This window comes from Lynx rufus, unplaced genomic scaffold (assembly GCF_022079265.1).
Source record: "Lynx rufus isolate CCGP_SWC_20201006 ecotype Redwood Valley unplaced genomic scaffold, mLynRuf1.p SCAF_1, whole genome shotgun sequence".
Lineage (NCBI taxonomy): Eukaryota > Metazoa > Chordata > Mammalia > Carnivora > Felidae > Lynx > Lynx rufus.
The window spans coordinates 200,411,579-200,435,072 of NW_025814823.1; positions in this window are offsets into that span (position 1 = coordinate 200,411,579).

Below are 23,494 nucleotides of genomic sequence, written 5' to 3' on the forward strand. Positions count from 1 at the left end.
CTGTTTATGATAATTACCTTTAATCTAGGCTTCCCTAGAAGGAAGAGGAAAGGGAAAGACATTGCATTATGCTGAGCAGAAAACAAAAATCTTGTGATAATCCATTATAAAACTGTGCTACATCCAGAGTGACAGGTAGTAAAGTAGCTTTATGTGCTGTTATTGAATGTATCATGTTTTGTTGTTTAAATCACCAATATTTTTCCAGGGACTGTTTAATAACCTTTATTGTGCCCCTCATGAAAAAAGAAATCTATGCAAATTAAAAAATAAATACATATTATTATAAAAATTAGTAAGTAAATAACCATACAAATTAAGCAATAATAAAAATAAAATAATACATAGTCTTGCCATTAAGTGATAACTTGTTGGTAACGTTTAGAACCCTTAAAACTGATTCTGATGTACATGTGCATATGCAGATATTGATAAAACTATGATCATGCTATGCATACCATATTCTTATAATCTATTTTTCCTTATGTAATTTCACTGTATAATCTACTTTTCCTTATGAACATATTTTCACACCCTTGAATATATACTGACATCATCAGTTTTAATATGACATTGCGTGAAATGAAATACACATCATTTTCCATTAGTCACCTAAGTGACTTCTGTTATTAAAACCAGTGTTCTAATGGACCTAATCAGGGGTAAGCAGTGCAATAAGACATACATGATGCACACTTAACCCAGTCCAGGAGTTTGGTGAAAACTTCTCAGAAGCTTAAACCTCTAAGCCGACACAAAAAGCTGAGATCTGAGAAACCCATTTGTAAATGATGAAGAAAGATATACCCTAGGTTGAAGATCCTTTCTCTTTATTCTTAATATTCTTTAATCATTAATTTAGTAGAATGTTCTTTAAATGCCTTCTTGCTCTCACTGACTTTCAGAATTCAGAAAGAAGTTATTTTACTCTTTTCTCTCTCCCCCTCTCTCTGCCATATATATAGTTATTTGTATAGGTACAATAAAAATGGTCTTCCTTCTCTCAGGATATAACTGAACAAACTGATTTTGTAACCAAATTACTTGCATTTCCTGGAGTCCCATATATGAGAATAGTCTCATTTAATAAGGCACAGAAAGTTCATAATTAATGAATAAGGATTATACTTTATATGTGGAATCAATGTCTAAACCCTATCAGGAAACCGGTCAGGTATCTGTTGTATGGCTGATAAAGCCTTTGAGGTGATAAATGAGGTTACTTCCTGTCAGCCTAGGAACCCTGCAGATTTGAGATATCTTGAAAACAGACAAGTCAAATCTACATTTGCCTCATCTTTGCTCTTTAGAATCTTAAAGTCCATTCCCAAGTCATCTTCTAAATAGAAGTGACTGTGCGTTAGCAGAATTATAAACTATGCCCCTGAGCTGGGCCCAGTGGTTAGGAAAACCCAAGCGATAGCAAACACTAAAAGATAAAATAGTAAAAATACTCACAAGATGAAAATTAAACATTTTGTTTTAATCTAGAGACAGGAAAAGTAGTAAAAGATTAAGTTAAGGATGCCACATAGAAGATACATTTCTACATTATAACACAGATGTGGAGAAGGCCCATGTCATGAGCCAGAGAAAATACAGGGATCAGAATTTCTAGATCACACATAGCAATATACAGCTGAGCTGGTTTAAATTTTTTTTTAATATTTATTTATTTGAGAGAGAGAGAAATGAGAGAGAGCATGCACAAGTCGGGGAGGGGCAGAGAGACAGGGAGAGAGAATCCCAAGCAGGCTCCACACTGTCAGTGAAGAGCCCAACGTGGGGCCTGAACCCATGAACTGTGAGATCATGATCTGAGCTGAAATCAAGAGTCAGATGCTTAACTGACTGAGCCATCCAGGTGCCCCACAGTTGAGCTTGTTTTAAAATAGTGTTTTTGCTGTCACTTCAGTCATGAATCAAATTGGGATTGTGGGCAAAGCCGTATTAATATTTGTTTAATTTAAGTTGCTTAAGATTTGGTCAATGGTTTTGTGTGGGTTATAGGAAATTATTGGTATACGAGGTATCACTTTTGTCTGTTGCTTCTATTTTGGGTGAGGTAGGTAGGTGACATATTGTGGCAAATAAGAATTGCAGCATGCAAGAAACTGGTCCTTAACAGCTGTGGGAAATAAGAGGAACTAGAGGTTGGAAAGAAATATTCTAAGTCAGATCATCTGTGGCCACCTGACTCCCTCTGAAGACTGTGTGAAATTTTTAGCAATATTTTAAGAACAGGAGAATGATAAGATTTCATGCTTTTTTGATCACTGAGTAATATTCCATTGTAAAATCTTGCCATTTGCAGCAACATGCATGGAATTACAGTGTGTTATGTTAAGTGAAACTAGAGGGGAGATGGGTGGGGGGGATGGGCTAAATGGGTGATGGGAATTAAGGAGGGCACTTGTTGAGATGAACACCGGGTGTTATATGTAAGTGATGAATCACTGGGTTCTACTCCTGAAACCAATACTACACTGTATGTTAACTAACTTGAATTTAAATAAATAAATTAAAAAAAAAGGGAATAGGATAATGAAATAAGTATTTGCCAGCAAAAAGCTGATAGGTTTGATCAAACTTTGAAACATTGTTTTTACTTCCTTCAGATGGAACATTGTGATGAAAGAGACCAAAGAAGCTTTCATTGGTTTATTTATGTTCCAAAAGAATGTTAGTATGCCTAGTGTCCACATTCATCAGAAAAGTATTGAGGTGAACTTTCCAAGCTGGGTTCATTTCCTAACATGACAAAGGAAATTACCAACATTATAGTTTTTATACTCATGACCATACCTTTCCAGTGTATGCAGGAATTACAAGCAAAATATGGACAATTTGTTTATTTTTGTACAGTCAGCTGGATAGGAGGTGAAAATGTGTTGAAGAGAATTTAAACTACATGTTGATATCATGGAGTTTTTGGAGTTAAGGATAGATGGAAGAACCAATTTGTCAGAACCCTCAGGAATCATGGTATGCTGGTTTCTTACTGATATTAGAAAATAATACAAATTGAATTTAGTTGTAAAGAAAAAACAAGATAAATACAGCTCTACATTATTTAAGAAAGTAAAATATTCAGATTCAAACCAGACTTGTGAGTTGAGTAAATGTAGGTTAATTTCTTTCTTCTAACATTCCCTGAGTTTCCTAGAGTTGTAGATTGCCCAAATTTGCAGATATGTTGGTGTAAATGAAGGTCCAATTCCAATTAAGAGGAAGTTCTTAAGTTACAGTAATATGAAAGCCTCTTTAAGTTTTGGCAGAAATCCTTGGAAGATAAACCTCAAGATCCTTCTAGATAATCACAAATATGACATACCTACATGCCTCAATATACAAAGAAACTGATGAAGTTTTAAGTGAATGTTTCTCAACAAGTTAACACAGAAACCCCAGAATTATGGAGATGTGTATATAAATCTTAAAACTAGTAAAATATTTAGCTCTGAGACCAAACTGAGCAAACACTTAGCATAAACTACACAAATATATCTGAAAATCCCCATTGATGATATTAACCTAGGTTCAGAATTGGGAGGAGCCCTGAAAAAAGTTCTTTAGCCATTCTTTAAATGCCAACATTGTGTTCCAACTACTTGTTCAAAATTGATCAGTTAGTAGCACTGAGTCAATTAAAACCAACCAACCAACCAACCAACCAACCAACCAAACAAACAAACAAGCATATTTGTATTTAAGAAATTGATTATATCATTCTCCGATTACTTTGGCTTCTTTTGCTTATGACTTGGCTTATATTTTAACACTTATCATTAAAAGACTCATGAAGCTCATTTTTATGGATCATATCTAGTGGATCACATGACCTGCTATAGAAAAACACCTGAGGGGCACCTGGGTGACTCAGTCAGTAAAGCATTCTACTTCGGCTCAGATCATGATCTCACAGTTTTTGAGTTCAAGCCCTGTGTTGGGCTCTGTGCTGACAACTCAGAGCCTGGAACCTGCTTCAGATTCTGTATCTCCCTCTCTCTCTGCCCCTCTCCTGCTCATGCTCTGTCTCTCTCTGTCTCTCAATAATAAATAAACATTAAAAAAAAAAAGGAAAAGAAAAACACATGAAACAAGGTGGCTATTGAGTCAGGAAGAGTTGCCTGTCTTAAAACAGTTCCCTGAGATGTAAAAAAAGTAAATGAGGCTCTTTTGATTATAACAATATCATCAAATTTTGGCTAATACATATATTCTGAAAGGAAACAATCAGTTGGTCACAGAGGCAACTTTAAGGAGTACTAATAGCTTTTCTTTTCTTTAAAAAAATTTTTTTTAATGTTTTTATTTATTTTTTGAGACAGAGAGAGACAGAGCATGAGCAGGGGAGGGGCAGAGAGAGAGGGAGACACAGAATCTGAAGCAGGCTCCAGGCTCCAAGCAGTCAGCACAGAGCCTGATGTGGGGCTCGAACTCACAGACTGTGAGATCATGACCTGAGCCGAAGTCGGACTCTCAACCGACTGAGCCACCCAGACGCCCCTAATAGCTTTTCTTAAGGGCCCACATGGTCTCATATTACTTCTCTGTTTCTCTCTGGCTGTTTCTTCTATTCTCATTATTATCTGGCCAATCTCATAAAATTAAAAACTGAAATTTTACAAATATAAAAATAAAAATCTTTTGGGGAGCCTGGGTGGCTCAGTTGGTTAAGCGTCTGACTCTTGATTTTGGCTCAAGTCATGATCTCACGGTTTGTCAGATGGAGCCACACGTTGGGCTCTGCACTGAACAGTGCAGAGCCTGCTTGGAATTCTCTGTCTCCCTCTCTCTCTGCCCCTCCCTGGCTCTTTCTCTCTCTTGCTCTCAAAAATAAATAAATCGACATATTTAAAAAATTAAAATCTTTTAAAAAGCAAACATGGAAGGGAGCAATTCTGGTTGTCTTAGTGAAAGCCAGACCACTTCATGGCTCAGAGATTAATCCAAATTATAGTGCCCTTGGGTTAAGTGCTCAGGAATGTCCTCAAGAATGACTATTTCTCTGCAAAGGACAGCTTAGAGCTATTTTATTGGACATGTAGTTTATGGGGTTTGTGTGTGTTTATGAGGTGGGTTAGTGGTGACCAAGGAAGTTTCTGAGACATTAGGCATGACACATATGTCTACTATGGGTTAGTATTAGTAATAAATACTCTTCAGAAGAAAAAGCAAACAGGAAGCTAGTGGGTTTCTGTTACTATCTATGAAGTAAGTTAGTAATCGTGACTATAAGAGAGAAATCACAAACTCAAATAAGGCCATGGAGTGGAGTATAGAAGAAATCCATCTGAAGTTGTTTTCTCACAGATACACATCATGTGCATATTAAAACATATAAGAATATTCTTCATTTCCTTAAAAGAAATGTGATTCTTCTAATTTTTTTTCTTGAATTCATTACATCTCAGGTTTTTTTCTTATTTTTGATGGTGACATGGGACAGAAATACTTTGCTATAATAAAATAAAAATGTAGATCCAATTAGATGATAAATGAAAGTTCACATGTGTTGGTGAAAAGGGTAGAGAGAATTGGGGGTGAACAGGAAACTCTAGGCTTTGTATGAAGGGAATAGTGCTATGTAGATTTCATAATTGTTATTCAAGATTAGTGTAGCAATCATTATCTTCCAGTGTTTTAAATTTTTTTTTAACGTTTTTTATTTATTTTTGAGACAGAGAGAGACAGAGCATGAACGGGGGAGGGGCAGAGAGAGGGGGAGACACAGAATGGAAGCAGGCTCCAGGCTCTGAGCCATCAGCCCAGAGCCCGACGCGGGGCTCGAACTCACTGACAGCGAGATCGCGACCTGAGCCGAAGTCGGACGCTCAACCGACTGAGCCACCCAGGCGCCCCTATCTTCCAGTGTTTTAAAAGAAGTCAGAAATTCAGAATATTTAAGAATTAGAAATCATCTAATTTTTATATGTTGGCTCCTCCTGTCTCCCTTTTAATTCTTCAGCGGAAATTCTTCAAGGAAAACCTATCTGGAGGCTGGAAAGCATCCATAGGTCTCTAGCTTGTTATCATGTCTAGAAGAAGATGAGGTAAAAATTTTCCTTTCTTTTTCTATTTTTAATTACTTTAATAATGTTCTCTCTTAAAAGAAAATTGTATTCCTTACATAGTGATTAGGAAAATTGTTTGGGGATAGAAAGGGAGTTGGGTGGCAAAGAACCTCCACCCTACTCAACAGACAGATTTTGGGGTAGATATTCCCTACATAATAAAGTAAGTTTTGAGAACTTAAAAAAAAAAGTGGTTTGAATGCTTGAGAGTTGGAATACAGAAGAAAGAGATAAGCAGAAAAAATTTATCAAGTATCTATTTTTGTCACTAACTATATGGCTTTGAGCCAGTCACTTCTCTTGTATATAAACTGTTGATTCTGTGGAATTAAAGTGCTAGACTAGATCAGAAGTTCTCAAACTTGTTTGACATTAGAGAACCTGAAATTAAAATTCTGATTTCCAGATCCCCTATGTTTTTTAAATACTGTCTTTTACTTTTAAGCTAGGAGAAATTACACTAGTAGAAAATGAAGTTAGATAGAGGTAAAATATAATCATGTCCAATTGAATGTGGCCATGATAAATCAAACTGTTGCAATGACTGTTTCTGGGCTTTTATATTTTTATCTGTTTGCTTCTTGCATATTGATTTTTGACATATGTTGGTACTTGCTAATGTATAGATGATTGTGGTGCCAATACTTAAGAGAAATTATGAGAAAAAATTTAATTGAGAATATTTTCTCTATTAACTTTCTGTTTCTGCAAATTGGAAAAAAACTATTGCATTATCCAATTTTATGGTGGGAAATCTTGGTCTATCCATTGTGGGAACATAATTTAGGACACCGGAGTAGGCCCCTACCAGCTGTAACATTCCATGCATCTACATTTTTCAAATGTGGCCAAGTAAGATCTTATTTGGAAAGAAATTTTCTTAAAAATGAAATATAGCTGTGGGCTACTTTCTGCTGACTGAAATTGAGAAAACAGACATTTGAGGGAAAGTGAAATAGTTTTAATGCATGCAAATTGTGTTCCAACAATAAACTTTTAAGCGTTTATCCAACTTTTCATTAATCAAATCTCCATCTAGAAAGCTCCATTAATTCATTTTATTAATTTATTTCAGTGGCTACTTCCTACTGGGATATTTTCGATGTGCTGGGGATACAGCAATGAACAAAACAAAAGAAAATTCCCATCTTAATGAAGCTACATTAATGGAGAGAAATATGAAATAAATAAAATGCTAACAATAGTATATTAGATAGTGATAAGTTTTATGAAGAAAAATGAAGCATAAATAGAGAAAAAGTATGTAATAGGGGCTGTAGTAGGGGAGCAAATTTAAGGTAAGATAGTCAGGAAAGTCTTCACTGTGAAGATGACTTTTGAGCAAAGGTGGGAAGAAGGTCTGTGCTGGAATCCAGAGTAAGAGAATTAGAGTACAAGGGTCCTGAACAAGGAACATCCGTGCGATGTTCAGACATCCAGTCTGGAGTGGATTGACCGAGGCTGAGGGCAGTAAAAGATGAGATCAAGTAATGTAAGAACTTACAGGCCATTTAGAAAATTTGGCTTTTATTCAGAGATGAAAACCAGGATTTTGAGTAGAGTGGCATCAACTGACTTATTTTTTAAAATATATGCTTTTCTGAGATGAGACTAAAATGGGGCAAGAGTGGAAGGGAAATGAGCGTTGAGAAGGCAATGCAATAATCTAGGTGTTAAAGGATGTTGGCTTAGACCAATATGGAGGTGATGAGAAGTGGTTAGATTTTGGATATATTGTAAAGATAGAGTTAATAGCATCTGCTGAAGAGATCAGATGTGTGATATGAGAGAGAGGAATCAAGTATGACTACAAAGCCACCAAAGACAAGCTCTTCCTCATTTGCAAATATTCTTATCTCAACCCCAATAGCTTGTGATTATAATGCAGTACATTCCTTAAAGTTTATTGTCAATTGCTCATTTTCTTCCTTCCTTTCAGATGATGCCAACATCATTAAAGCCAAGACTGGGACCCACATCAAGATCATCTACAATCTGTAGATGCAAGGGGGCTACTAACTCTTATAAGCCCACCATCTTCATTTGGTCCATAATACCATCTCTGATTTGTACTATCCTTGCATAGGATTTTCCATCTGGTCCTCTGAGCTCCTCCATCAGTACTTCTACCAACTGATGTACTTTATTCTCCTGGGTCATTATATTTATCACTGAGTAATTGCTTCTATCAAGAGTAGTCTTGATAGCATCTTATCAAGAGTAAATCTACCAACACCCTGGGCTGGGTGATGGTGGGAATTGGCTCTGTGAGGAATAAAGTAAAGCCCTAAGTGCTTAATAAATGTTAGGTATTTATTATTATTCTTATGACTAATTGATATTATTATTATAGTTGTTTGTTCAAGGAGTAGTATTCCTGTTCTGTAGAGATGTGCTGTTCATTGTGGTAGCCATAGTTCATTTGCATGTAGCTACGTAAATTTAAATTGTAGTTAATTAAAATGAAATAAAATTAAAAATTCAGTTCCTTAGTCCCAGGAAATTTCAATTACTCCTTGGGTGGCTAGTGGCTACTGTATTGGACACTGAAGAATGGAGAAATTGACACTTATTATAGATAGGTCTATTCATGAGTACAGCTCTAGAGAATTGCCTCCTATCCTACTAGTGATTACAGAGGAGAGGAAGTGAATAGGACATCACTATACCATCCATATAAGTTTCACCATAGGTGAATTGTCCTTCCTAAACTACTTGGAAATATTTGGGGATTTTTTATACTACTGACTATGCTCTTGGCCTCTAATGTCTTTCGGATTACCTTTGTTCCTTAATTCACCTTTTAAAGGCAAACAGTAGGGGCGCCTGGGTGGCGCAGTCGGTTAAGCGTCCGACTTCAGCCAGGTCACGATCTCGCGGTCCGTGAGTTCGAGCCCCGCGTCAGGCTCTGGACTGATGGCTCAGAGCCTGGAGCCTGTTTCCCATTCTGTGTCTACCTCTCTCTCTGCCCCTCCCCCGTTCATGCTCTGTTTCTCTCTGTCCCAAAAATAAATAAACGTTGAAAAAAAAAATTAAAAAAAAAAAAGGCAAACAGTACAATTACAATATTGTACACATATGTTCACACTGGAAAATAAAAACCTCTTACCACAACCCCATGAGGTTCTTGTACATGAGGTTCTTGTACAAATTTTTGGCTTGGTGCAACTCTTAGAATTTTTCAAGACCTTTGCTTGAACTTAAAAAGTTAATGTACATTTAAAAAGAAATGAATCCCACATGTTTTGATTTATTTATGCTTATTTTTCCAGCTTCTGGTTTGAAGAGGACTTGTGTCTAAAAAATCTTTGGGGATTTTCAAAAGAGGATTAATATTAATTTTTCCCTCCCAAGTAGGAAGTTAGGTTTGGTCATGGGTAAATGATCACAAAATCACAAATGTTTTAGTTTGCCTTCAAAGCTCAGATTTATCAATTTAGAGTGGGTGTCAAACTTGGCAGGAGATGTTCTTTCATTCATGGGATTTACTTAGTCTATTAATGAGTTCTTTTCACAAGATAAAGGGCAGTATTGGATCATTTACATTAAAAACATTCAATTGTGAATTATGATGCAAACAGGAAACCACACACACTGTTGAGGCCCTCTACAAAGGAATAAAAGGAACTGGGCAAGTTTGCTGCCAGTGTCTTTGCAGATGCTGCACTGAACTGGCAAAAGTACATACCAGTGCCAATGCGCTTTAGGATAACATCTGAAACTTTCCAGAACTTTGTTAAGTAGCCCAGTTAGACAGTCATTGCTAGCACAGTGCATTTCATTATTCTACTACTCTGGACACAGTTGATAGGCCTACATTGGTCCAAAAGTTGGCTAATAATCTGTGAGATATCCAGGCATATAGCACTCACCCCTTGTACTAGATGATATTTGGCCAAGAATACCAGATCCAAAAAAAGAGTAAAAAAAAATAAGTGATACTACACATTGTGATCTTGGCTTTTGCCAAGTACTACGCAAAAAGTTTAACAAAGTCATACCTAATGTGTACGACAATTCTTCATGATAAACATTAATATACCAATTTTTAGTTGAATAAATTGAAGCTCAGTTTACTGAAAATAATGTCTAGGAGCAGGATCGCATAGAATTTTTTGATCCCAACACCAGATCTCTTTTTAATAAATTATACTGTTCCCTACTTTTTCTTTGAGTTTGAATTTAAAAATTTAGCAAAGGAGACATAGAAACAGCAACAAGGTATATGTGAGTCATCATAATGGGAGACCAAACAGAACCTGCTGCAGAGGTGGACGAGCTAACAGCGTAGCTGGAAGAGTTTTGGTCATCTCAAGGCCTGGTTGTAGATATATAGCAATGTCCTGGATATGTCCTTCAAAATGTCTGGCCATAGACTGTCAAAAGTATTTGCTGTTATTTATCCCTGCATCCCCTTTTGATCAATCCATTTGCTGGGGAACATTGCTGCTGGGCCTTTAAACCTGAAATCCCCTACCTGTTTAATGATTGTACCATTGTGAGTTCTAACTTAAATGCCTAAAGTAAAATAGTCTAAAACACTGATCTGTAGTAAGGTTTAAACAGAGTTTAGGATTTTAGATCTGTTCTATTACCTCCTTTGTATTTATTTGCACTTAAAAATAAGTTGGAGTTTTCTGATTTTCATCCTAGTCCAATGCTCTGTGTGAGCTTCTTTCCCTAATGATAAATTCCATTTCATAACAATTGCAAATTCCAAGGAGTGCATTTCAGGGAAGTTCATTTGAGGATAAAATCATTGGCATTTGACCTCATGTTGCCATTTGTAGCATGCTAGAGCTTCTCAGAAATATATTGCCTTGTCAAGTCTTCTTACTTAATTAAATCTTCCTGTAAATTTCTTGAAAGCAAAGTAAAAAGTAGCTATTGATGTGGTAATAATTATTTAATATTCAGCAGAATATTGAAATAATGAACATCCTGTGATAATGCAAAATAGGAACAATGAATTTAATGGAGAAGTATCTTCCTTCTCTCTCTCTTTTTTAAATGTTTATTTTTAAGAGGGAGAGAGAGAGAGAGCATGAGCAAGGGAGGGGCAGAGAGAGAGAGCAAGACAGAGAATCTAAAGCAGGCTCTGTGCTGTGAGAGTGCAGAACCTGATGCAGGGCTGGAACTAATAAACCTTGAGATTGTGACCTGAGCCAGACACTTAACTGACTGAGCCACCCAGGTGCCCCTTCTTTCTTTTTTTAAAACCAACCCTCGTCCTTTTCTGTCATCTCGGATCTGCTGGTGCTCAAGAAGAAACATATCTACTACTCTCCCTGCCAACCTGACACCTGAGCTGTGGGGGCATACAGCCCAACCACAATTGAGAACTTGGATCAAATTCATCCCTAAATATTATTCTTTTTAAATTTACACCCAAATTAGGTAGCATATAGTGCAACAATGATTTCAGGAGTAGATTCCTTAATGCCCCTTACCCTCCTAGCCCATCCCCCCACTCACAACCCCTCCAGCAACCCTCTGTTTGTTCTCTATATTTAAGAGTCTCTTATGGTTTGTCCCCCTTCCTGTTTTTATATTATTTTTGCTTCCCTTTCCTTATGTTCAGCTGTTTTGTATCTTAAATTCCTCATATGAGTGAAGTCATATGATATTTGTCTTTCTCTGACTAATTTCACTTAGCATCATACCCTCTAGTTCCATCCATGCAGTTGCAAATGGCAAGATTTCATTCTTTTTGATTGCCGAGTAATATTCTGTTGTGTGTGTGTGTGTGTGCACGCGTGCGTTGTGTGTGTGTGTATGTGTTCTTTATCCATTCATCAGTCGATGGACATTTGGGTTCTTTCTATACTTTGGCTATTGTCGATAGCACTGCTATAAACATTGGGGTGCATGTGCCCCTTTGAAACAGCACACCTGTATCCCTTGGAAAAATAACTAATAGTGCAATTGCTGGGTCATAGGATAGTTCTATTTTTAATTTTTTGAGGAACCTCCACACTGTTTTCCAGGGTGGCTGCACAAGTTTGCATTCCCACCAGCAGTGCAAAAGAGATCCTCTTTCTTCACAGAAAGTTTCCAGTTGTTAATGTTAGCCATTCTGACAGGTGTGAGGTGGTATCTCATTGTGGTTTTGATTTGTATTTCCCTGATGATGAGTGATGGTGAGCATTTTTTCAAGTGTCGGTTGGCCATCCGGCTGTCTTCTTTGGAGAAGTGTCTATTCATGTCTTTTGCCCATTTCTTCACTGGATTATTTGTTTTTTGGGTGTTGAGTTTGAGAAGTTCTTTATTGATTTTGGATACTAACCATTTATCTGATATGTCATTTGCAAATATCTTCTCCCATTCCATCAGTTGCCTTTTAGTTTTGCTGATTGTTTCCTTCACTCTGCAGAAGCTTGTTATTTTGATGAAGTCCCAATAGTTCATTTTTGCTTTTGTTTCCCTTGCCTCTGGAGATGTATTGAGTAAGAAGTTGCTGTGGCCAAGGTCAGAGAGGTCTTTGTCTGCTTTCTCCTCCAAGATTTCGATGGCTTCCTGTCTTACATTGAGGTCTTTCATCCATTTTGAGTTTATTTTTGTGTATGGTGTAAGAAAGTGTTCCAGGTTCATTTTTCTGCATGTTGCTGTCTAGTTTTCCCAGCACCATTTGCTGAAGAGACTGTCTTTATTCCATTGGATATTCTTTCCTGCTTTGTCAAAGATTAGCTGGCCATATGTTTGTGGGTCCTATTCTGTTCCATTGATCTGAGTGTCTGTTTTGTGCCAGTACCATGCTGTCTTGATGATTACAGCTTTGTAATACATCTTGAAATCTGGGATTGTAATGCCTCCAGCTTGGGTTTTCTTTTTCAGGATTGCTTTGGCTATTCGGGGTCTTTTCCGGTTCCATACAAATTTTAGAATTGTTTGTTCTAGCTCTGTGAAGAATGCTGGTGTTATGTTGATAGGGATTGACCTAAATATTATTCTTGAAACACTATCTCCACTGCATGGTACCACCCTTAGACCTGGGAAAGTGGGAGCCCTGGGCCTCAGGGAGGCCCCACTTTAGAATGATTCCTCAAGATGTTTAAAGTTTCCTCCAATGCCAGGGATGAGATGAGGCCAGAAATGCCATCAGGGAAGATCTCCCTGAGCCTGGATAAAGACTAACTGGGGCTTTTCTTCCCTCTGTAACACAGTATCAACAGGTATATATTGTCACCCTTGCATCACTGAGGATAGGTTTCAGTAAGAGAAATATTAGGTCAGTTGATGTGAGAGTCCAGGGGGTCAGAGAGCTGTAGATAGACCCATTTTGGCCTGACTCCACTGAGGAAATTTCAGGATAATGGGAGGGACTTTGTGGATATTTCTTTCACATTTCTACAGAATTAAACACTCCCTTCTCCAGTACTGTATGCATGGTTCCATTGTTACAGAGATTAAAATGAATCTAAATGTATTTGTGTATATATCTATTCTCACCACTAGGATGTAAGGTGCTTACCAATTTCTGAAACTCTGTACTGAGCAGATTTTCTAGAAAATAGTAGGAACATATTAAATATGGAAAATGATTATTTTCTGATTGAGTTAAAGTGCAAATCTACTCATGGATTATAAGAAAATTAATAAAGGATCATTTTTTATTCCTATTATTTATTTTCTCTAAAACAAGACCTTCAGTGTCTAGTTGCTTTGCAGAAAACAGTACCATTCTCTAATAATTATAAGCCTGTTAACATTCTTTCTTATGGGTCACAGACTATTCTAGCACTTACTTGTGAGCTTTGAGGTTGGAAAATGAGGGAAGAGCATTCACTAGTTCAATTATGAATTATTTCAAAGGTCAGAGCACAAGAGCACAAACTACACTAGTGCCTTTCAGAGAATGGAAAGTGATGAACATCTATTTGATGAAATAAATATTGTAATGAGGAGAGCAAAAATAGCCAAAAAGCTATAGCAAACATTTTTTGAATAAATGAGTGATAAGGCGATGTTAAATGTCTTCTATGATTTCCTGATCTTGTATATTTAAAAAATACTGTAACATAAAAATGATTAGAGAATGGACTGTGCATAGATATTAGTTCATTTATTTACATTGAAATTAAGTACATTACGTGCAGTCCATACAGAGGCAAGATTATTTCCATACATTCTAACTCCACCCTCTTCTTTTTCTGAAATGAGGTTAAAGATAGAAGTTGTCTTTTGGATTTTGGCTCATGACCCTTCCTAGTGATCATCTGTCAAGCTGCTTTACTGGCTGCACAACCCAAAGCTGGGAACTATGGCAGCCATAGACAGGCTAACACAATGCATAGTTAATATTTAAATGTCTGGCTGGGTACAAATCCTGGTCCTGGAATGTCTTAAGAGTTCTTTGTAAGACTAACAATGATCCAGAAATCCTTTGATCCTTTATTATCTTCTGAATCTGTTTTTATCTGGACACCTACAGTTCTCATGAAATTCCCCAAAAGGTTAATTGCTATTATTATCTGTTTTGATTCTAGTCATCCTAGTGGTGTAAAGTAGTATCTCATTCTGGTTTTGATTTATGATTTCCTAATGACTAATGACGTTGAACATCTTATTGTGTGCTTATTGGGCATCTGTATATTTTCTTGGAGAAATGTCTATTTAAGTCTTTGGCCCACTTTTAAATTGAGTTTTCTTTTTATTGTTTAGTTGTAAGAATTCTTTATATTTTGGGTACTAGTCCTATATCACAGATGTGATTTACAATTATTTTCTTCCATTCTATGAGTTGCCTTTTCACTATCTTGATAGTCTCCTTTGAAGCACAAAAGTTTGTGATTTTGATGAAGACCAATTTACCTATTTTCCTTTGGTTGTTGGGCTTGTAGTGTAATATTTAAAAAAACCTGGTGATCCAAAGTCATGTAGATTTATGTTTTATTCTAAGAGTTTTATAGTTTTAACTCTTTTGTTTAAGGCTATGATTCATTTTGAGTTATTTTTTGTATATGGTGTGAGGTACAACTTCATTCTTTCAAATGGATATCCAGTTTTCCCAGCACTATTTGTTGTAAAGACTATTTTTCCCCCCATGAATGGTCTTGACAATCTTATTGAAAATTAATTGACCATACATGTATGGGTTTATTTCTGGATGCTTAATTTTGTTCCATTGGTCTATATATGTTTGTCCTTGATTACTGTAGATTTGTATTAAGTTTAGAAATCAGGAAATTTCGAAAAAGTCTTCCCTTGTATTATTTTTCAGATTGGTTTGGCTATTCTGGATCCCTTGCCTTTCCATATTAATTTTAGGATCAATTTGGTCATTTACGCAAAAACAAAAACAAAAACAAAAAACAGCTGGGATTTTTATAGGTCTGGTATTGCATTTGTAGATCAATTTGGGAAGTATTGCTATCCTACCAATATAAAGCCTTAACAATCCATCAACATAGGATGTCTTTCCATATTTTATATCTTCATTAATTACTTTCAGCAATGTTTTGTAGTTTCTCCTTCTTGAATTCTTCTATACCACTGCCCTTATGGCCAACTTCAGAACATGCTGCTGCTTGTCCTGAGAATGTAAAAATAATTCATCTGTTATATAATCAGTTTTGGGGTCTAAAAGTAGTGGTGGAAGAAGTGCAGGTGTTGAGAAGCTGAACAGAGAAATGGTGAAAAGAAAAGGAAATTTCAGGTAAAAACCAAGAGATAGGACAAGGAATTCTACTTATGATGGAAACAACTTAAGTGGTTCATGAATAAATAATTCATGACAATCTTAACTGCTTGAAAGTAACATGTTCTTGAACCAACAACCATCCATTTTATACAATCACTCTTGGAAATTAAAGGCAATGATAACCCTGGCATTGGTCAGATACTTTATTAAACTTTTTGTTTCAAAACTGCATTCAGGGACCCTGGTATGGTCCTAGGAATGCTTTCATGGTGGTTGTGTCTTTTTAATATCATTACTACTTTATTAAAAGAAATGAAATGTAATTATAATGTAACAATGTTACTTTCTTAATGGACATTGGAAATTGTAGTTATGATTTCTTGAGGGATGAATTTGTGTTTGGTTCTAGGGGTATTTTTTTCTCTCCAGTTCCTAGAAAGTGGACAGGCTCTTCTTATTCTTTTGTTCTAGGAGAACAAATTCCTCACTGAACACAATTTCCTGTGCACAAACTCTTTTTTTAGCTTTGGTATATTTGTGTTTTCTGAAAGCATGGGCTACTTAATGATATCAAAGGGTACTGGTGATGAAGAGGCAGGAGAAAGAACTAGAAGAATGTTCTAGAGGCAGAAGAAAGAACAAAGAATGGATGAAAAGTTCAGATTTTTCTGGGAGTTGGGACCTATGATCTATGTAACTAACGGTAACCCAGAGAGTTGGCTAAGTCCTCTCTGATATCAGAAGGGGTAGTTTCACAGTGTGCATATGGAGACTGGATCATGGATATTGGTGATTCCAGCCTTGGTTAAGATTCTTGTGCCCAGTGAAAACACAGAGATGTTGGATATTAAGGGACCATGAGTATTTGGACAAAGATAGTGTGGTTATCAGTATGTTCCAAAGACCTGAGAAAGCCTACAAATATTTGTTCTACATAGGATTTCTAAGTTCTACATATGATTGTGGTAGGCAGTAGGGAACGGTATGGGAAGAAACCTCCAATAATAACTAATATTGATTTTCACATCAGCCCATACAGGTAGGTATTCCAGTTAGAATTTTGTCTTGTGACTTTATTTTCTTTAAATTTAATTAGAATTGATTAGAATTAATTAAATCTAAATAAAGTCATGAGACATTTTTGGCATACCTGAGTACTTCAGAGAATAAGATTTACCCTTGGAATACGATTTCTGATATGTTCCAATGTAGGATCTCCTCAATTATACTGAACTACTTATTGTGAAATAAAACAGCTCCTTCAGAGGATGACTTTGAAGTGCAAACTTCATTTAGATATAACTTTTCAACAATGCATCATTAATCTATAATGGATGTGGGGACAGGACTACACGTAGTTTAGAGTGTGGTGCAGTGTGAGAGATGTTGGTGAATAAGGGTCATGATTCCTTTAGGTCTGGCTTTCTTGCTATGTGAAGCCACACAAAGTTGTTCTCGGACACAGAACATGCAAATTGTGATTATTTCTTCCTTGTTTATATCACTTAAGGCAAAAATTAACTTCAGGGGCACGTGGGTGGCTCAGTTGGTTAAGCGTCTGACTTCAGCTCAGGTCATGATCTCATGCTTTGTAAGTTCGAGCCCTGCATTGGGCTTTGTGCTGACAGCTCAGACCCTGGAACCTATTTTGGATTCTCTATCTCCCTCTCTCTCTCTGCCCCTCCTCCGCTTACACTCTGACTCTCTCAAAAATAAACATGAAAAAAAATAATTTCAGATAGTTTTATATAATGTATATAATATTTTCAAATATTACATTGATATGAATATAATAAATATCACAGGTGAATAGAAAAATGATTATTGTTATGCCCCTTAGTCTTGGCCTTTTAAATCTGTCTAATCTACCCATACCTCAGGCCACAGGGAGCACATAAAGGACAAGGGCAGGTAATAGGTTGACACTGAGGTATTTCCTCATAGGCTCTCTGACTTGCTTACTTATCCTGGTGCTTTCTGGTCTCTTCTCACTGGATCGTGAGTGCTTTTGCTTTTTAATTTTGTCCCATGTATCAGTTTTAGGCCCTCCTCTTTGATTTTTATGATATTTGATGTTTGATAGATGAAATCTGCTGTTGGACTCTTTTCCTTTCTCAATTCACTTGATTCAAAAATTCACATTTTTCTTAGCTTTTAATGTTTTCATCAAGGATACAAGCTCTACTAGTTTTGGTACCTAAGTCCTCATACTATCTTCTGGGCTGTGGAACAATACATTTCTGTTATTTACGCCCCCATTTTGTGGGGGTTTATAATGGCAGCCCTGGAAAACTAATATATATTCTTAACCATGAAATCTGTATTCCTAATTAAAAGACCACTGCTCTTTTTCAAAATTATATTTTGACCTTGAGTGGCTGTGTCTTGTGTGACAGAATTTTATACATTTTTTGACCATTCAATTTGGATAATGAATACTTTACCACTTTTGTATATTTTAAAATAGCAACCAGTGGGGTGCCTGCATGGCTCAGTTGGTTAAGCCTTCAACCTCAGCTCAACTCATGATTTCGTGGATTCGTGGGTTCAAGCCCCGTGTAGGGCTCTGTGCTAACAGCTCAGAGCCTGGAGCCTACTTTGAATTCTGTGTCTCCTCCTCTCTCTACCCTTCCCCCCCACTCATGCTCTCTCTCTCTCTCTCTCTCTCTCTCTCTCTCTCTCAAAAATAAATAAACATGAACAAAAAATTTAAATAGCAACCAGAGTGACATATATGGAGTATGGAATTGCCCTCTTTCATAAGCTCCACTCCCACCATACACAAAGTGCTTAGCAAATTAAATTCACAGAAATACCACCTCAAACTACTTTTATTCTCATTTCCCTTTATTAGAGGTTTGACCTTGACTTTACCCTGGTTTGCATTTCTTAAAAGGGAGAAAATCTGGCATTGCTGCCAGTTATATTTGGCCATTTGCATGTTGAGTCTGTCTCATAACTTCCTTCCTCTCTTCCTCCCCATTCCTTTCAGTTAATTCAGCTATAGCTTATTAACTATGATTTCTGCAATCTTAGTACATTTTCCTGTATATTTTCAACTACTCCTAAGGAACCCATGTTAACCAGGCACCATGCTACTAGGCACTGGAAATAGAAGAGTCAACAAGGGTAGGGGGGTACTTGTAAAGGACCGTTTGGCATATATGTAGAGGTTGACAAGAGTTAAAATATAACATTTTTGTGTTCTGAATTTCTGTACTATCTTCTTTTTGCTGTAAAACTATCATAGCAACTTTAATAATGCCCCGACCCAGACATGATTACATATCTCCTACACATATACCAAAGGGATCCTGATATTCTAGGTATATAAAAATGTGGAATCAAGGTTTCTTCCAGGTGAATATCTCTATCTCTAGTATGTTGGGAACCCAAGGCATTTCTTTTCTTTTTAAATTGTTTTTATTGTTTTTTCCAAGTAATAAATGCACATGGTTTAAGAAATCATATAAAGCTAAAGTTTCTGGTTGAAAAGCTGTCATCCTTTCTCTTACCCCACCCACTCTACCCAATGCTCCAGAAGCAACAACTTTCAACTCCTATAATTCTTTCCCCATGCTACTTTTTCTATATTTATAAATATATTCCTAACTGATACATTAATTTTAGGTATGGTTTATTGACACTCTGTTACAGTGGTTATGAATTTCATCCTTCCCAGCACTCCCTGTTATCATCACACCCTTGCTTCATTTCTCTTCAGCCTCCTAACATAGTTTTACTACACGCTTTAGTAAACAGGCATGTTAACATCGTTGTGATTATGTAAATAATAACCACTGCTGTTCTAATTTCTTTTTTCAGACAACTTTTGGCTTTTCCTATAATTAATAATTGCTTATTTGAAAGATCCCTCTGTTTAGCGTGTGGACTTTAAATCATCCCCTTGTTTTCAGCCTGGTGTCTCTCCAAGGGCTTTGCTTGCCCTGATGCCCAGTGGTCCTACCCCTGACCCCTAAGGGTTCTGCAGAGTGACCTGACTAACTTTCTTTGAGGCTTCACCCTTGCAGATACTTAGTTATCATGTCCTCTGCTCTATCCAGTCAGTAACCAGGGCTATATCTACTTGGTAGCATCAATACTGTTTCTTCTACATTATAATTTTAAAAAGGTTAAGGAAAGAGAAGAACTGTAACATGCATATTTAGAAGTTCAAAATTCCTCTCAATAAATTATATATTTCTCTCCTGTGGACTTGAGAGTAACAGGCTTCTTTCCCCAACCTACCCCCAAGGAAGGCTGATTCATTCTCATCTCAAGCATCTGATAAAATAGTCCACTATTTTCCTTCTTCACTTTCTCTGTATCTCTCCCTCTCTCCTAACCTCTTCCATTTTACCAGCGACCCTTAGCTTGAGGGGAAAATGCCAAATGGTATAATGTTGTCCAATGGATACATATTCTTCCACATATGAATTGCACTAACTTTAACACAAAATTAGAGTCCATCATCTACATGATAATAACTTTCCTTAGCTCAATACGTCTGTGACACATGAAATATTTTCTGTTGATAAAGCAGAGAAATTACCTCAGGAAGAGAAAGGGCTTTCAAAGTTCAGACTGTGGAGGGATTAATTTATCATCTCACTTCATTCTTACCAATGGCCTGAATTTATATATCAAAATATGTGAATAATTAAACGAGACACCTATTTTAGCCCAGGTGCTACAAGAGTAGAGATGGAGACTAAACTGGTAATCTTCTGTAAAATTTAACTTACTGATAGACATGGCAGCCTTCTGCAGTTGATATTCCCAGATTGCTTCATCTGTAATTTCATTGATGGCTTGGTATGTATTTCACATATCAGTGTTCTGTTAAGTAAAATACAGGAAAATAAACTTGTGATGGGATAGTGTTGGTTCATAATTCATTATTAATGGAAAAAGAAATAGCATCAAGACCACTAGGATTCATGCTCTGAGTATTTTGAGACATGTTGGCTTTAGGAGGACAAGGACAATATTTTTCTTATTCATAACATAGGGCTTGAGAGATATTATTCCAAAGATTCCCCCAAAGTATTCCACCACTGGAACTGCCTGATTTAACCCAGGCAGGAAGCAGTCTCTAATAGCTGCCTTCTGGACCACTCTGATTCCACTTTCTAGGAGAGCAAGATTATATCATCTAGAAGTTGCCCTGCCTCATGTATATGCAGGGAATGAAAAGATCCATGATATTCCTACACACATTTTTTTGTTGTAAATACATCTTATCTGAGAGAAAAAGCATGTTGTTTATGTTAAGATGCAATGTTGGGCAAAGCAGACATAAGATCTTACACATGTAAGCTGTCACAGTATCCCAAATGTCTAGCATAGAATGGATTCTCAACAAATATCTGATAATTGGCATTGTGTCTTTGCCATAATAGAATTTATAGTCCAGCTGGAAAATAAAGCATATAACAAGAAATTACAGTGAAATATTATGAGTACAGAGGAAAAGGGGGCACTTAACCCAAATTTGGGGAGTCAGTGAAGAGCTCTTAAGAAAATGATGTCAGTGAGAACTGAGGATAAGTGGGATGTATCTATGTGGGTAATAGAATATGGGGGGAGGGGAACATTGAAGCTGGGACTGTTCCAGCAAGAAGGAATAGCATGAGCCAAGGCTTGGAGAAGAGACAGAATTTGGAAAGAAATAGATTATGACTGGCCAGTAGAATGAGTGGAGTGATTAAAAATAAAGAAGAGGAGGCCTAAAGAATAAAATAGAGGAGGAAGAGGCATAAAATCTGCATTTAAGAGTTTGAGTTTTATTCTGAAAGCCATGGCAACCATTAAAGGGTTTTAAGCCAGGGAGTGACAGAACCTAGTGTGTTAGCTGGCATGATATTCTCATAGAGATTTGGATTCTTGAATTCAGTGGAAAGGCTGAAGGGCAAAAACATCATTCCTTTCCTTGGCCATATTCCAAGGTATATTTTTGAATACTGGCAAACTGAAATTCATACCTCCTACCAAAACCAAAATAACTCCTTGGATCTGATCCTGGATATTCTTCATTACTCTCCAGATTTGTGCAAAATTGACAACCGGTACTTATTAAGGTGGAATCCATTCTCAAGACTCCTGGATGTCAGGGCCTATCAAAGGAGTTGCTCAAGCTCAAAATGTTATTTCTCTTTCCAGCTGTCCCCAACAACGTGTGTACAACAATTCCTAATCTTCTGGGGGTTGAAATTTCTTACAAAAATCCATGCTGGATGGATTTAATACACAAATTAGGATATATAATTTCAATAAGACAGTATCCCAAATTGATCTTTATTCTTTTCCAGGATCACCAGAACTTTGTGGCAGGATATTTTGTTCTACCCACCAGGTTGATGAAGTAGGTCCCTGAGCTCTTCTCTGGTACAATTGAACCTGGTGATTATATCATAAGAGTTTATTGTACTGTTTTCCCATTCTTTCCCATCAAGCATGTGTTCATTAGTGCTGGCACAGCATTGCCTATCGTTCTCCTAACAGTGAAAACCTACCATGCAGCAGTGCCAAGTTGGCTCCCATGGTGTTTCCTTCCTGAGTACTCTGTGTAATGACTCTGACTTTCTTTGGCCCCCTATTTCTGCCTCTATTATCCCTGGACTCTGGTAATAGAATCCAGTGATGGAAGAAGCATAGAAAAATCTTGGTAATCAGATGGACCTGGGTTTAAATTTTGATTTTATTATCTACTCATTATATTACCAGGGGCATCATATCAATTTTCTCAGCTTCATGGTCTTCTTATAAAACAATATACAAGATTGTTGTAAGGATGAAACGAGACGATTATGAATCAAGTACCTAGCCCAATGCCTGGTACATTTAATGGCAGATGCTGCTACATTCATGAACAAAGTGTAAACTTTTGGCATTTGCCATTATGAAAACCAAGTCTGGGCTTCAAAATTAGCCAGCACTTCAGCCTAGAGGAACATATACAAATCATATGCAGATGTAGCCTTTACCCCGGGGAAAATCCCAAAAGACAGTTGCTTTACATCATCAACAAGAAAATGCCACAGAGATTGAAGAAGGAATGGTCAATGTGAGACTTGACATATTGTTTCATATTACTGATACTTAGTTTCCTCATTTGTAAAATTAATATTTTAGATTACATGACTTCTAAGTAGTTTCAAATCCATATTTCTCAAGTGCCAGGGATATGTTTTAACCATATTGTAATTTTTAGGGTTGAGACCATTAAACATCTATGTACAGCTAAGAAAACAGTTGTACAGTGTTGTGTGTGTGTGGCGAGGTGGTATCCAGAGTCCATAAAATTCAAAGATATTTATTTTTGGTTCTTTACGTTGTCCAAAAATTTCAATCCCAATCACCAGAAGGATTTTAATAAATGCTTACTTCTAATACTATCCATGTTTATGATGACTTGACTTTGCCTTTTTCCTCAACAGTCTTGTATAAATCTGCCATATTTTTTTATGGGTATAAGTAATTCAAGTGGTTCGTATAATTCATGTGTGTGTGTGGTGTTAGAGACAGACCCTTTGACTTCAAGAGTTGGCCTTGATTTTAGGGAGATCACGAAAGTCTCTGCTTATTCAAAATTTATCTCTCACTAACTCCACATGGATTTTTTAAAATGTCTTAAAGAGAGTGTCTCTTAGAAATATTATCAAACCCCATGACATCAACTGCCACCTATATATTAGTAACTACCCAAACAATACTTCTAGCCCTCCAGAGAAATCCTTGTCTCAAAAACATGTCTTTCAAAGGAAACCAGTGCATT